Below are 14,079 nucleotides of genomic sequence, written 5' to 3' on the forward strand. Positions count from 1 at the left end.
AGGAAGAGAGTGAGTCATAGGGTTATCTGGGGGCATATGTTCCAAATACTACAAAAAGAGCTAATGCCAATAAAATTGCCTTATTTTAGCCATAAGTGATATTATTCAGGGATATGTAAAATCAAGCAGGCCCCATTCGTCTCATTAAGAGATGTATTTATCAATAACATTTGACTTCTGCCAGTATCTCTTTCTTACCTGTCTTCCTCCAAAGCTCTCCCTCTCAGCCTGCCCTGTCAAAACTTCTGCCAGTTCCAAACAGAACTGTCTTTGTCTCTCTCTCTAAGAGTTTCAATAAATCGTCTTACTTTTGTAGAGTATCGTAAATACTTTTACATTCTGCGAACGACCAGAGGTTAATTCTATGCCAAAACAGAGACCAGCAAATATTATTTGACCATTGCCGGTGTTCCAGAACGCCGAGACGTTATGAAAACCACATCTCCGGGTGACGGGGCTGTCCTCATTGCTGCTGCTGGTTTTGGTGAAATTGAAGCAGGTCTGTTCAAGAACGGAAGACCCATGAGCACACGCTTCTAGCTTACTCGCTGGCTGTGAACAACTAATTCTTGATGTTAACAACATGGATTCCACTGAGCCACCTTACAGCCAGAAGAGAAACGGAAATCGTTAAGGAAGTCAGCCGCTACTTCAAGCAAATTGGCTACAACCCAGACACACTAGCATTTGTGCCAATTTCTGGTTGGAATGGTGACAACGTGCTGCAGCCAAGTGCTAACGTGCTTTGGTTGAAGGGATGGAAAGTCACCCGTAAAGAGGGTGTGTCAGTGGAACACGCTGATTGCAGCTCTGAATTGCATCCTGCCACCAACTCGTCCAACTGACAAGCCTTTGCGTGTGCTCCTCCAGGATGGCTACAAAATTGGAAGAATTGGTACTGTCCCTGTGGGCCGAGTGGAGACTGGTGATGTCAGACCCCACACGGTGTCACCTTTGCTCCAGTCAGCGTTACAACTGAAGTCAAGTCTGTTGAAATGCATGGTCAAGCTCTGCATGAAGCTCTACCTGGGGACAACACTGGCAAGATATGTCTCTCAAGGATGATTGTTGTGGCAATGGGCTGGTGACAGCACAAATGACTCACGAATGGAAGCTGCTGGCTTCACGGCTCAGGGGATTATGCTGAACCCTGCAGGACAAATCAGTGCCAGATGCGCACCTGTGCTCCATTGCCACCTGCTCACATTACTTGCAAATTTGCTGAGATGAAGGAGAAGATTGAACATCGTTCAGGGAAAATGAAAAACTGGACGATGGCCCGAAATGTTGGAAATCTGGTGATGCTGCCATCATTGACGTGGTGCCTGGCAAGCGCATGTGTGTTGAGAGCTTCTCTGACTACCCTCCTCTGGGCCGTTTTGCTGTATGTGACGTGAGAATGACAGTTGCTGTGGGTGTCACCAAAGCAGTGGACAATACGGTGCAGGAGCTGCAAGGTCACCACGTCTGCGCACAAAGCTCAGAGGGTTAAATGAACATCATCCCCAACACCTGTCACCCTAGTCTTAGAGACTTCAGAACTCTTTGTCCCTATTGGTCTTTGAAGTTTAGTAGTAAAAGAATTGTGAATGATTACAATACATTGTAAAATCTTCAGAAGGAAAGGAGAATGTTTTATGGAACTTGTGGGTTTTTTGTGTGGCAGTTTTTAAGTTATTAGTTTTTTAAATGAGTACCATTTAATAGGAACAACCTGACCAAAAATTGTCACAGAAGTTTGAGACCCATTGAAGAAAGTTTAATGAGAAACCTGTGTGTTCTCTTGGTCAACACTGTAACTTTCTCCAGTACTACATAGGGAAAGAAAGGGAAAGTAAGGAAGAGTGGCCCTTTATCTATTTCTGGTGTTACATCTGCTCAGACACTAGAATTTGAAAATTTATGGTCAAATTTCTTTTTCTAGGTATGAAGTTTTTTTTTTTTATGCTGTCTTAAGGAAAAGAATCATCTATTTACATAGTCTAAACCTATGGGAAGGGGGTTGGTTGGTTGGTGCAATACTTCATAGATGAGTAACAGTAGGAAACAGTAACTTGGTTTATAAAGACCAAAAATTATAAAATAAAGTCCACATGTTACATATCTAGCTTGGTGTAGTTATATCAATATTGAGTCAATTTGTTGCGTCAAATTTAGTTTTTTAGCTATTGAAATGTGAAATCTCACATTTGAAATCCTGAGGTAGTTTAGACAACCTAAAATGAGGCCTAAATAGTATTAAGCACTGTCTTACTACAGTTAATTGTATCCAGATTCCACAAAAAATAAATGACAATGAAGTTGGATAAAAAGAGTGAGAGTGACAGAGAGACATTTGAGTAAAGAACAAGGAAGTAAGAGAAACTGAAGAGCGAGTAAAACAGGATTTAGGAATTGTTGCACACTGCATCTTCTTATGTGTTTTAGAAATGCACTTAAAAATAATTATTTAAAGTTGTTATTCAGCTGTTGGACTGTGTGTTTTTGGAAAACACACTGCAGAGACAGGACCAAGTGGGCAATGTGTCTATTCTGGTACCTAAGTACTTCCTGAGTCTTTGATCTTCCTTTACCTTCAAAATATTATACTTGTATAACCCCATCTTCCTACTTTATTTTCATTATCTGAGCAGATTAAAAACAATGGTTTCGCATTATCACATCTCCGTCCAATGTAGTGGGCCAGGACAGGAGAGATGCTCCTGACCCACCAGAGTCCGCGGCTGAGACAGTGGGAGTGTTCCCAAGGGCTGGGCACTGAAGGGTGCACTGATGGGAGATTCTAGAAATGAGAACAAAATGGGATAAAAGTGAGCTGCTTTAAATTATCACCAGGAGCCAGTGTCTCTAAACAATCTCACTGATGTCATGCTCCTCCTCGATGGACATTCCCAATGATTTTAACCTTGACCGGAGCAGACTGTTCCCAGAGGCCTGTCAATAAAACGTCCTGGCCTTGTGTGGTCAGGAAAAATGCTCAGCACAGTGTGAGAGGGTAAATGTCAGAGATTACACATAAGTAAAAAGCAAATAGAAATACTAAGTCAAACAGAATAAATCACCTCAAACAGAAAGTTAAATATCAGAGAGTTTGTCTCTGCCAGCGAGGAATGTTTATTTATCCTGAATGCTAACTTAATGTGCTTCTGAATTTCCTCTGGTTCCATTGGGATTTTCTTCAGTTAATAGAAGATCACTCCTTTTCAATCACATAATTTACCATTTTATGATCATGACTGAGTCACTGTTATTGTGATTTTAAGATCCTAAATACAGGATTTTGGAACTAAGGCTGAGGAGGGTGATGGGTGGGGAGAGGAACCATTTCTCCAGGCACACGGGGTCTCTGGACTCCTGTCCTCAGCAGGATGCACTGGTCACACATGTCCCTTCTGGCTCAGGTTGACATCCCAGGAACTCTCTAGCCCTTTGGTCTTCAAAGTGGTGAACTCATGCCAGGGTGGTAAAAACTTTTCAGGAACCGCCTGTAGATGGTAACATCCAATATACTTCAGTACATACGTACGTGTGCTTTCTTTCCTCCACTTTCATAATCACTTCTTCTCCAGTTTACCAAACACAGAGACAAACCATCCTCCATCAGAATCTCCATAGAGACCGCGGACTCTGCATGTACAAATCGGCAGACATGAAGAAAAAATTGAAGCGTATTGTGGTGCAGAAAATGTTTTCAATAGAAAGTGATTTCTACTTGCTTGCCTTTTAAAGTCAAAGGAGGACCTAATTAAACCGTGGCTGATAAATCATTAAAAATAATTGCAGTGGCAATATATCCCGTATCGCTCAAAGGAATTCAAAGAATCAAGTGACATCACCACTAGAAACTCATTCTTTTTGTATCTGCACATTCATGTGACAAGTATTTTTGGAATTGACATGCTAAAGGTGGAAAACATGAATAAAATTTCCTCATGTTGGTAATAAGTGATGTAATCCATGGATATATGAAATTAAAGAAGGGCCTCTTTCTGCACATTCAGAGACGCATTCATCCATAACATCATACATCACATAATTAAGAAGTATCAAAAGTGCCCGTGCCACGTGTTTCTCCAACATTTTAAGCATCGGACTGGTACCCAACATAGCAATGTACTCTATGTAATAAAATTTCCAAACTCATTTGATTCCTTCATCCCGCGCTGCAGTGCACTGATGACCCTTAGGGATTTACGCCCTGAGGTTCCTCCAGGAAACGTGTGAGCTGAAACACCACTACTCTCTGCTTGCACAGACCACCTGCCAGAGGCCCTCGTCCACCTAACGCGGCCTCACACTTCTTGCGACATGCTGTGAGATGGCAAGGGAGGCCCATGACGTGGGAAAGGCTGCCGGATATCAGACATTGTTTCCTTCATCTTGTTCACCAACTTTTGCCATGAAGTGGTGGTCCTATGTTATCTCTTTTGGTTCAAAAATAAAAAGAAGGAAGGAAAATAACAGAAATCATGGTTTACTCCTGACCTTCCATAACATTTCTCCTGTGTGCCCTGCCCTACTCTTGCAGTCCATAGTGATTGGAATCCTTTCCAGGTACCATTGGGACACATCCTAGAGTTCGGGAACACACTCCAAATGGGAGAGAATGTACAGTTCCTGCTCTGCTGAGCTTCAAATACAGGAATAAGTAGGAGTGGTTTCTTTACTCCATTCACCGCCCCCACGTCCAAGCCTTGTTTTGGAAGCCAAACGCTCAGCCTCGCAGGACACTCTTGGGGAGATCGGCAGGTTGCCCCAGAACACTGCTTCTCTAAATATATTCCTCCCACACCTGCAGTGTCAGCATCACCTGGTAGCTTGTATGAAATGCAACTTCTTGGACCTCAGTGCAGATCTAGTGATGAGAAGTCAAGGGTGGGACCAAGAAGCTGTCTTAGCAAGACCTCTAGGTGACTCAGGCGCAGGCTACATTTCAGAACCAACAGCTTTGAGCATCTCACATAAGTTGGCCATGCGTACCTTCATCTGTGTTTCCTGGAATAGTGGTCCATGGAATAATTTAAGGTGACACCTATTTATGGAAAAACTAAAGAGAGCTCTAGGACCACACCCTGGAGTGTCCTTCCTCCTGGAATACTCATCTCCCAGACGCCTACACTCTCTCCCTCACCTCCTTCACATCTGGGCTGAAAAGTGACGACTTTAGTGAGCCTTTCCCTGTCCATCCTAATTAAAACCGCACCCCCACCCTTCCTCCTGTCCTTATTGTCCTCTGTGGTTTTTATCACCTCACAGTATACTTTTTAATTTACCTCTATATTTGCTTCATTATTTCTATCCCCTGAATAAAATATAAGCATCCCGAGGGAAGGCATTTTTGTTTGTTTTCCTCACTGACATATCCTGATGCCAAGAGCAGTGCCTGATACAAAATGTGTGTCCTACAAGAAGTTCATGAATGAATGACCATGATTGTGAGAATCGGTCACAGGAGAACACAGTCAAAGGATGGACAGTGAGGGAAACAGTGAGAAGAACTTGTGTTCCGTTAAGGATCAAGATCCTCTGAGGCTTATGATAAAGCAAGGAAACCATAATTATGGAATCTTACCTAACTGCCCACAAGGGCTGGAGAAGTGATAGATCTGAGAGTGGGAAAGGGATGAAGCAGGTGTGTATGAGTCCTGTTCATTGATTAGCGCATCCATAGCCACTCTGACGGGAGACAGACAAACAGGCGTTTTTCCAGAGGTTTGGGGTTATGGGCACAGAGGGGTATGGTAAATAACTGTGATGAAAGATATTAACAACCCGGTTGAGGCTGTAGATCCAATCTTAGGATGCAGACAGGATTCATCCCTGCCCTGCCTGAGTCCCTTTTCTCGCTGGCTGTTCCCCTCCCTCCACACTCGGGCCAGGGACACAGAGAGCCCGGCCGTGGTAAGCAGGGCTCAGCATGGACACAGGGATTGGGGGACATGTGGGAACTTGAGCTTGTCGCAGCCACCAGGACCTCAGGGCCTGAGCAAGGCAGAGATCGTCCCAGAAGATGGGGGTGAGAGGGGAGGAAAATCACTTTCCAGAGAAGGGTCCATGTTGGGCTACAGGTGGTAAGGAACAGCGTGCTGCTCAGAGTCTGCAGTCCTGCACCTGTGAGCTCTTCATGAATAATGTGTGTGAGTGTGTGTGCGTGTGTGTGAGCACACGTGTGTGTGGTGTGAGTCTCTCTAAAGCCTCCGTTTTCAAAAGATCACAAGAAAAGAACTTTAGGTTTGCAGATATTTTATTGTAATGAAAATGTATTTGAGGTTTCAACAATTGTCTTGTCGTGTACAGATCAAAAAACGGAAAAAGAAACATAACTTGTGGTTTGTACCAATAGACACTCCGTTGTGATCATTCTCTGTAGTCGTCTGAGCTGAAGGTCTTCGGAAAACTTAATATTTAGAACACCAGACACTGTTATATATTGTTTGCTGGAAAACAAAACAGAGACATCACCTCCATTCCAATTCCTCATAAGAGGAAAACTTGGAAAACCAAACATTTCTTCGCATTGTTTTCCTGGATTTGTCTACACACATCTGACATTCAGGAAAAATAGCGCTGGAAGTAAAATCCGAATGACCTCGTCATTTACTCTATTGTTCAGGAGACATTGATAGCCAGGAGGACTGCTATTTGCAGGTCTCTCCAACCCCCACCCCCAAGATCCCTTTAATAATTTTATCTGCACGTTTCCTGTTCTTTGAAATAATGTATCTAACAAAATTATGAAGCTACCGGTTTTCAATATGTCGGTTCCAATACGATGACACGTGAAGTTTTAGAGTTCCTGTGTGAGCTTACAGGTTAGAAATACAGAACACAACGTGAGGCCTCCACCCTATCCTTTGTGGCCACAAAATATCGGGGATGGGCACTCGACTGATTTGTGTAATGTAGGGTTTTTAAAATTTTATTTAAAAATTAAAAATATAGGGAATATGGGGGACAGTGAGTTCCTCCAGGGCCTATTAGCTCCAAGTCACATGCTTTAATGTGTTTGTGGAGGGCGCAGCTCAGCTCTAAGTCCAGTCTTTGTTTTCAATCTTTAGTTGCTGTGGACGCAGCCAGCATCCTGTCTGTGAATTGAACTGGCAACCTTGTTGTTGAGAGCTCGCGCTCTAACCAAATGAACTATCCGGCTGCCTCTAATCTAGGTTTTTTGTTTCTTTTTTTTCCAAATCTAGGTTTTGAAAGGAAATATTCCTATACTGCAGTGTGGGGAACAGTCATTCCATTTAAAAAAAAAGCAATTATTTTACATACACATGACAGAAGTAATACCATTGTCACCATTTCCAATACCCAGTTCAGTAGTGTTAAGAACATCCTCTTTGCAGAGCAACCAGACCACAGGACATTTGCATCTTGCTGAAGTGCAACTCCATACCTGTTAAACACTCCCAAGTTCCTCACCACCCAACCCCTGGAATCCATTACCCTACCTTCTGTTTCCAAGTCATTGGCTACTCTAGAAAACTGATAGAAGTGGAGTCATGCTATATTTGTCATTTTGTGACTGACTTTTTTTTTTTTATCATGTCTTCAAGGTTGTTTCATATTGCACCCTGTTTCAGAATCTTTTTAGTGACGTACACTTATATTTATGCTTTGGCAATGCTTTTAAATTGCTTACCCTGGGATGTGTTAAGTGTTACATTAGGATACAGAAAAACTCTACATAAAATCTAATCCAATCTATTATGATTAGAAAGATTATCTCATTGTTAAACTACTGATTTCTGTTTTAAACAATTCCCTCACACATAGTGGGTTCATACCCACGATCTGCATGTGTCATTCATGGGTCTTTAATTAATGGCCAGGGATTCAGTCTTTTATACTAACAAATGTGGATTGCTTGAAAGTGCACTTTAGATTATGTTAATAAGATATGTGGAATAATCTTTAAAACGAATTTTCTGGACTCCATTAGAAAGTCTTTAAAATGTTGGACCTTTTGATCTATAAACAAGAAAAATTTATTATTCAGATCACTCATACAAGTGAAGGAAGGTCTTCTTAAGAATCAGATATTTTCTAAGTTGACTATTAGGGGCGCTTTTGCCCAAGCGTTTTTTCCCCTTTTGGTCCTTTTCATTTATCATTCACTAAAGATTCCACAAAATAAAGACACAGAGCAGCACTGAACCTTGGATGGCTTTCTTGGTGTGACAATGTTATTCACACTCACCAACAATGAAAATCATGGAACTAAATCATGCTCAACACTTGCTTTGGCATAATTAGTGACAGTCTTAGAGCCTGCTTGCTCTGTCCAGTGGATTAAAAACACTTAAAGAAGAAATCGACATTACCACCATCACTTGGAGGTTTTCCAGAGTTTTCTCATCCTGGTGAAGAAAATATTCCTTCATTTCCTTTAGGGCGTTTGCAGTGGGTTCATCATCTATGAAGTCTTGAAAATCCTCGAGGTACTGATTAACACTCACATCAGAATTGATTATCCCATCTATCATTCTCTCAAGGGCTGGGCAGCCAGGACCTGGGATGAAAGCATGCAAAAGTGGGCTCACTTACAGAGGTATGAATCCGTTTTGGGAGTAGCTAGGGTGTTTGTCATCTTACATCTCAGTAGAGACACAGTTTGAGAAAGATGTTGGTGAACGGTCTTGAGTCTTCACATCTAGGAGAGTAAACTCAGGATCTGGGATTTCCTTCAAGCCCTGAAACATTTGCCTCCTTGCACCCCATTCCTGGCTTCCACAGCCCAGGGAAGCCAAACACAGGAATAACGAGGACCCTGGAGAAATGAGAGGTTTGTGCTGGGCTGTGGGGAACAGGACGTCGTCCACAGGGGCCCTGACAACCTGTGAAGCAAAGCCCACCCTCCTCGTCAGTGCTCACCTGCAAAGCAGGAGAGGGGGAGGGCGATCAGCATGAGGACTGTCAGCAGCTTCATGGCGCAGGCAGCGGCTGGGGGCTGGTGACTGCGGTGTGGGAGCGAAGAAGGAACTCACTTTGGAGCTGAGTGCCCTGAGCTCCTCCTTTTATTCTCCTGGTGGCCACCGTAACCCCTCCCCCCAAGGAAGGAATGAGTCACAGGATGGACCTGGCACTGGGCCAGAAAACCACAGCGAGAAACACCCAGAACCCAGACCGCTCCATCTCTGTTGGTGGAAACCAAGGAGACTGAGTTTTTGAACCAAAAATGACTTTGGAATTCCTCTTTATAAATAATAGCACATGGCAGTAGTTTCAGTTAATGCAGACGTGCTTGTTCAAAAAAAGAAAAGCTGGGCCAGCCGGGTTGCTCAGGCTGTTAGAGCTCCGTGCTCCTAACTCCGAAGGCTGCCAGTCCAATTCCCACATGGGCCAGTGGGCTCTCAACCACAAGGTTGCCAGTTCAATTCTTCAAGTCCTGCAAGGGATGGTGGGCTCCGCCCCCTGCAACTAAGATTGAAAACGGCACCTTCAGCTGAGCTGCCTCCCGGATGGCTCAGTTGGTTGGAGCGCGGGCTCTCAACCATAAGGTTCAACTCCCGTAAGGGATGGTGGGCTGTGCCCCCTGCAACTAGTAAATGGCAACTGGACCTGGAGCTGAGCTGCGCCCTCCACAACTAAGAATGAAAGGACAACAACTTGACTTGGAAAAAAGGCCTGTAAGTACACACTGTTCCCCAATAAAGTCCTGTACCCCCTCCCCATAAAATCTTTAAAAATGAAAAAAAAAAGGCAACATACATAATGGGGAAAAAGTGTGCAAATCAGATATCTGAAAATGGTTAATATCAAAAAAAAAAAAAAGAAAACTAATTACAATATTGTGAGCTGTTTTGTTTCATTATTAGGGGCGTTCATTATGTCCCCATCCTCCTTTTCCTTTTTTCCCTTGCCTTCCTCCTCCTCGTGTTGCTTCTCTTTTCCTTCTCCATCTTCTAGGTACAAAATTGTTCATACCCTGTGTCTGTTCCTCCTGCTTCAGGCAACACCTGGGCTGGGTGCAATACCTCATTCCGCCTCTGGGAGGCAGACTTCCCTCGCCCACAGAGTGGAGTGGGAAAATATTAAAGTCTGGCCTACTTTGAAGATTGTTTTTACAAAGAATATCTCACTGATTTTACTTTATTTTTTTTTAAAAGATTTTTTTGGGGAAGGGGAACAGGACTTTATTGGGGAACAGTGTGTACTTCTGGAACTTTTTCCCAAGTCAAGTTGTTGTCCTTTCAGTCTTAGTTGTGGAGGGTGCAGCTCAGCTCCATGTTCAGTTCCCGTTTTCAAACCGGCAACCTTGTGGTTGAGAGGATGCGCTCCAACCAACTGAGCCATCCGGAAGCTCAGCGGCAGCTCAGCTCAAGGTGCCGTGTTCAATGTTAGTTGTAGAGGGCGGAGCCCACCATCCCTTGCTGGACTCGAGGAGTTGAACAAGCAACCTCGTGGTTCAGAGCCCACTGGCCCATGTGGGAATCTAACCGGCAGCCTTTGGAATTAGGAGCACAGAGCTCTAATCGCCTGAGGCACTGGGCCGACCCAATATCTCACTTATTTAAGTAAATTTCATTAATTTGAATAAAAATATAGAATTAAATTTCATCTGGTTTTTGTTAGCTTTTTCGCATTTTCTTCCAGTGATTCAAAGGACGATGTAAGAAGTAGAAAAACTGATGTTTAAGGGAGGTAGTTCCGAATGGAGGTCTCCTGCAGGTGTGAATTTAAATCTTGGATGCAACATCTAATCACGTGGTGTCCCTGGGTAAGTAAAAGAGCTGGTCATGCTGAGCTCCCTTTGCCAATTTCAAAATGGGTACAAGTGACACCATGCCCGGTTTCCTAAGGATGGTAGATACTCTATGTACAGAGCCTATCACAGAACTTAAAACAGGGTCATCAGGACTATGGAAGATTCCATCCACCCATCCAATCACCCTCCCATCATTCCTTCTATCCTTCCTTCCATTGTTCACGACCACCATGATTCTTCTATGACTGGGCCCTGGAACCTGTGTCACAGGTTCAGTTTAGGAACAAGTTAGAGCACAGCCTGAATTGTGCAGCTTGCCTCTCACTGGGGAGACAACGAACACACCTACCGTTGACTGTGACGTCCAGGGAAAGTGATGGTGTGAAGAAAAACAACCACCTGTCGTGCAGCCGTCCTGCAAAGTGCTCCAGGCGAGCATCGGAGCAGGGGCTTTTATGCTTGGTTGGTGAAATCCCGGGGAACATCTGGGGAAGGGTGATCTAGGTCAAGGGAATGGCAAGTACAAGGCCCTGAGAGCACATGGCACTTGGCAAGGGAAGGGAAGTGTGCAAAGTGTGTGCCTCTTGGGGTCCAGAGAGGGACAGGACCATCTCATAGGATAGAAAAGCCACATGCATTTGAGCAGGGACAACATGAAGGTAACAGGAACAAGGGAAACAAAGTTGGCTTACACTGAAGAAAAAAGAAATGGGTGAGAGTGCTTGAGAGATGAGGCAATAGTTAATTCCCTGTGAACACATTATTCTCCATCTTGATTATTTGGGACTCACTTCTTTACATCATTTGGTTGGAACTTAAGTTGCCAAGGACAATACTGATTAAGAAGAAGCTGGAAGTAGAAGAAAGTTGTGTTCTTATGGATGTCCCCTCACCCGGCTGACCATTGCTGACCATCTTCATTCAAAGGCAAGTGAAGGACATTAGTAATGGAATGGACCACTGTCTCCTTGAACAGGATTTCATGAAGACTCTCCTGGTGCCTCAGTCGTTACGGACCCTCCCGGTCACCTGCTGACACACTGGGCTCTTCACAGCTTTTTACTCAGGAAACAAAATCCCACCTCATGTCCCTGAACCCACAGTAAAGTGTGTGTCTCTTTACCTCCATGTTTTCTGCAAAGCACATGAGGACCTTTCTCAGGTGAATCAAATACAATAACTCTGCTCACAAAAGCTCCTGTAAGGGCATCGTTTGAAAATGCAGATGGAAGAAACCAAAAGGTGAGAATGCCTGTAGTGCTGGGCTGATTTTGTCTTCCACCCAGAAGGCACTTTCACTCAGGTCCCCAAATTCAGTTCAGAAACTAGAGCAGTGAAGTAGCCTTTGGTGTCAGTGTGTGTGACATTTATTAATCACCCTCTGTGACAAACCAGACACAATAGACTTGGAGATGGAGGTGAATTATTCTCAGGTTTTACAGTGAATACCCTTGTCTCGGTTAGAGATAAATGTCAGGTAGGAGAGAATTATATGTGGCCTGTTCTCAGGCTCATGCTAGACCTGCAGTAAACTCACACATATATTTTCCTCATTTGAGGGCTTGCCATGCTTAATAAAAGTGGTAACACTGAATGAGAGCCATTTTTTTCTCAGTGATTCATCCATTGACACAAAGCATATAAAAGAGTTCTGCAAATTTATATGATCCTTGAATTTTTATTCCTTGAGTGTTAGTCGTATACACCAGTCCCACGGTATTTGGGGACAAGATTCCCTACATTTGTTCTTTCTCACTCATTCTGTAAAACTGGTTCTGCCCCTGTGCTCCTGGTTTTTTGGCCATTAACCTCATACATGTGCTTTGGACGTGAATCTCTTCTTCCTTAAGATCAGGCCAAAGTCTACAAATTGGGTGGGGAGGTGCTTTCCCCGGCCAGAGACTTCAGGAAAGGCCGAGGTCTTGGGACATCTTGATGTCCATCGTTCGCGGTTTCCAGGCCATTCCAAGCACAGGCGTCTTCCATGCCTGGGGCCACACTGATGTGGACATTTCACAATGGGAAACGTCTTATGGATGTCGTGAGGCCTGAATGAGTTAAAGTGAGGATATCCTCAGAACAGGGCTGGACACAGAGTCGGTGTGCCCAACATGTCAGCTCCAGCCAGTAATTTATTACCTGAGAAAGGTGTTCTGATAAACCTTAAAGGACTTCTGGGACCATTATAGACCATTGAAAACTCTGCTTCTACTTCACATTCTCTAAAAGGCCTAGAGATACCACGTTGCGATGTGAAGCAGAAGGCCTAAAGTAGGAAATTAAGTATTTTTTTGATCCATGCTTCCTGGATTCTTTTTCTGACCCCTTCTTGAAGGAGTCTTATTGAGATAATTTACATAGAAGTTGTTTCTCAAACATATTCTACATACTGTTGGCCTGTTAATCTTCTCAATACGCACCTCCAACGTCTATTAGTTGTTTCTCACATTTAGTAAAACATGAATAGCAAACAATTGTAGAGCATTTAGTCATGAAGGGCACTGGTAACAGCTCTTTAATCTTCACAGGAACCCAATGAGTAAGGTGAGGGTGACATTTATTCACCAAACAGGGGCACTTTGGAAGGTGAAAGAGGTCACTACCTGGACCGAATGCCAGGACAGCAGCATGAACCAGGTTTCTCCTGAGCAAACTGAGATGTGTGGTCACCCTCCCCAGGAGGTGGGCATCTCATTTCTCCCCAACTGTGGACAATGACACAAGAGAGGCCGGTACCTTGAGCAAGGGCACACAGCTAGGGGGTGGCAGAGCCAGTAAGTGGCCACGCTTTCTGGCTCGAGTGGCCCTCTCAACACTATCGTCCTCCTCAGCCTGAGCCTGTGGACCTTCACTGTGTGGTTCTCATGGATCCTGTGACCTTGACCTGCACAGCTGCCCTGTGTGAACGCCAGGTTGATTTCTGTGCAGGCTGCACAGTTTTCAGCTCAAGGCATTTGCTCCCTGTGAAGCCCCTGCTCCACTCTCCTTGCCTCAGTCCCCCTGGGTTGAATCCTTATTCATTCCTGACGCCACATCAAAGACAGCCCGCTTCTTATGTCCTTTCCTGGCCCTGAATCTCTGGGGATCTCCTTCCAAGACCCCATGGCTCTCCGTGTGCACGTCTCTGCTGGCAACCAGGCCCAGGCCCCTGGCTCTTTCTCCGTGTTGTGGTCCTGCAGGGCATGACCTGTGCCCTCTGGTCTTTGTGTGACAATAGTGATAGAAGGTGCTTAACTAATGATTGTGTAACTGCTTATCAGGACGGATTGTGAGTCATTACATGTTTTAATATTAGCTCTATCTAGAAGAAGAATTTCAGTTGAAATCGAATGTCTAATGAAGGCAAGGGTCAAACCCCATCCATCAAGCCT

The sequence above is a fragment of the Rhinolophus hipposideros genome (genome assembly GCF_964194185.1).
Source record: "Rhinolophus hipposideros genome assembly, chromosome: 10".
NCBI lineage: Eukaryota > Metazoa > Chordata > Mammalia > Chiroptera > Rhinolophidae > Rhinolophus > Rhinolophus hipposideros.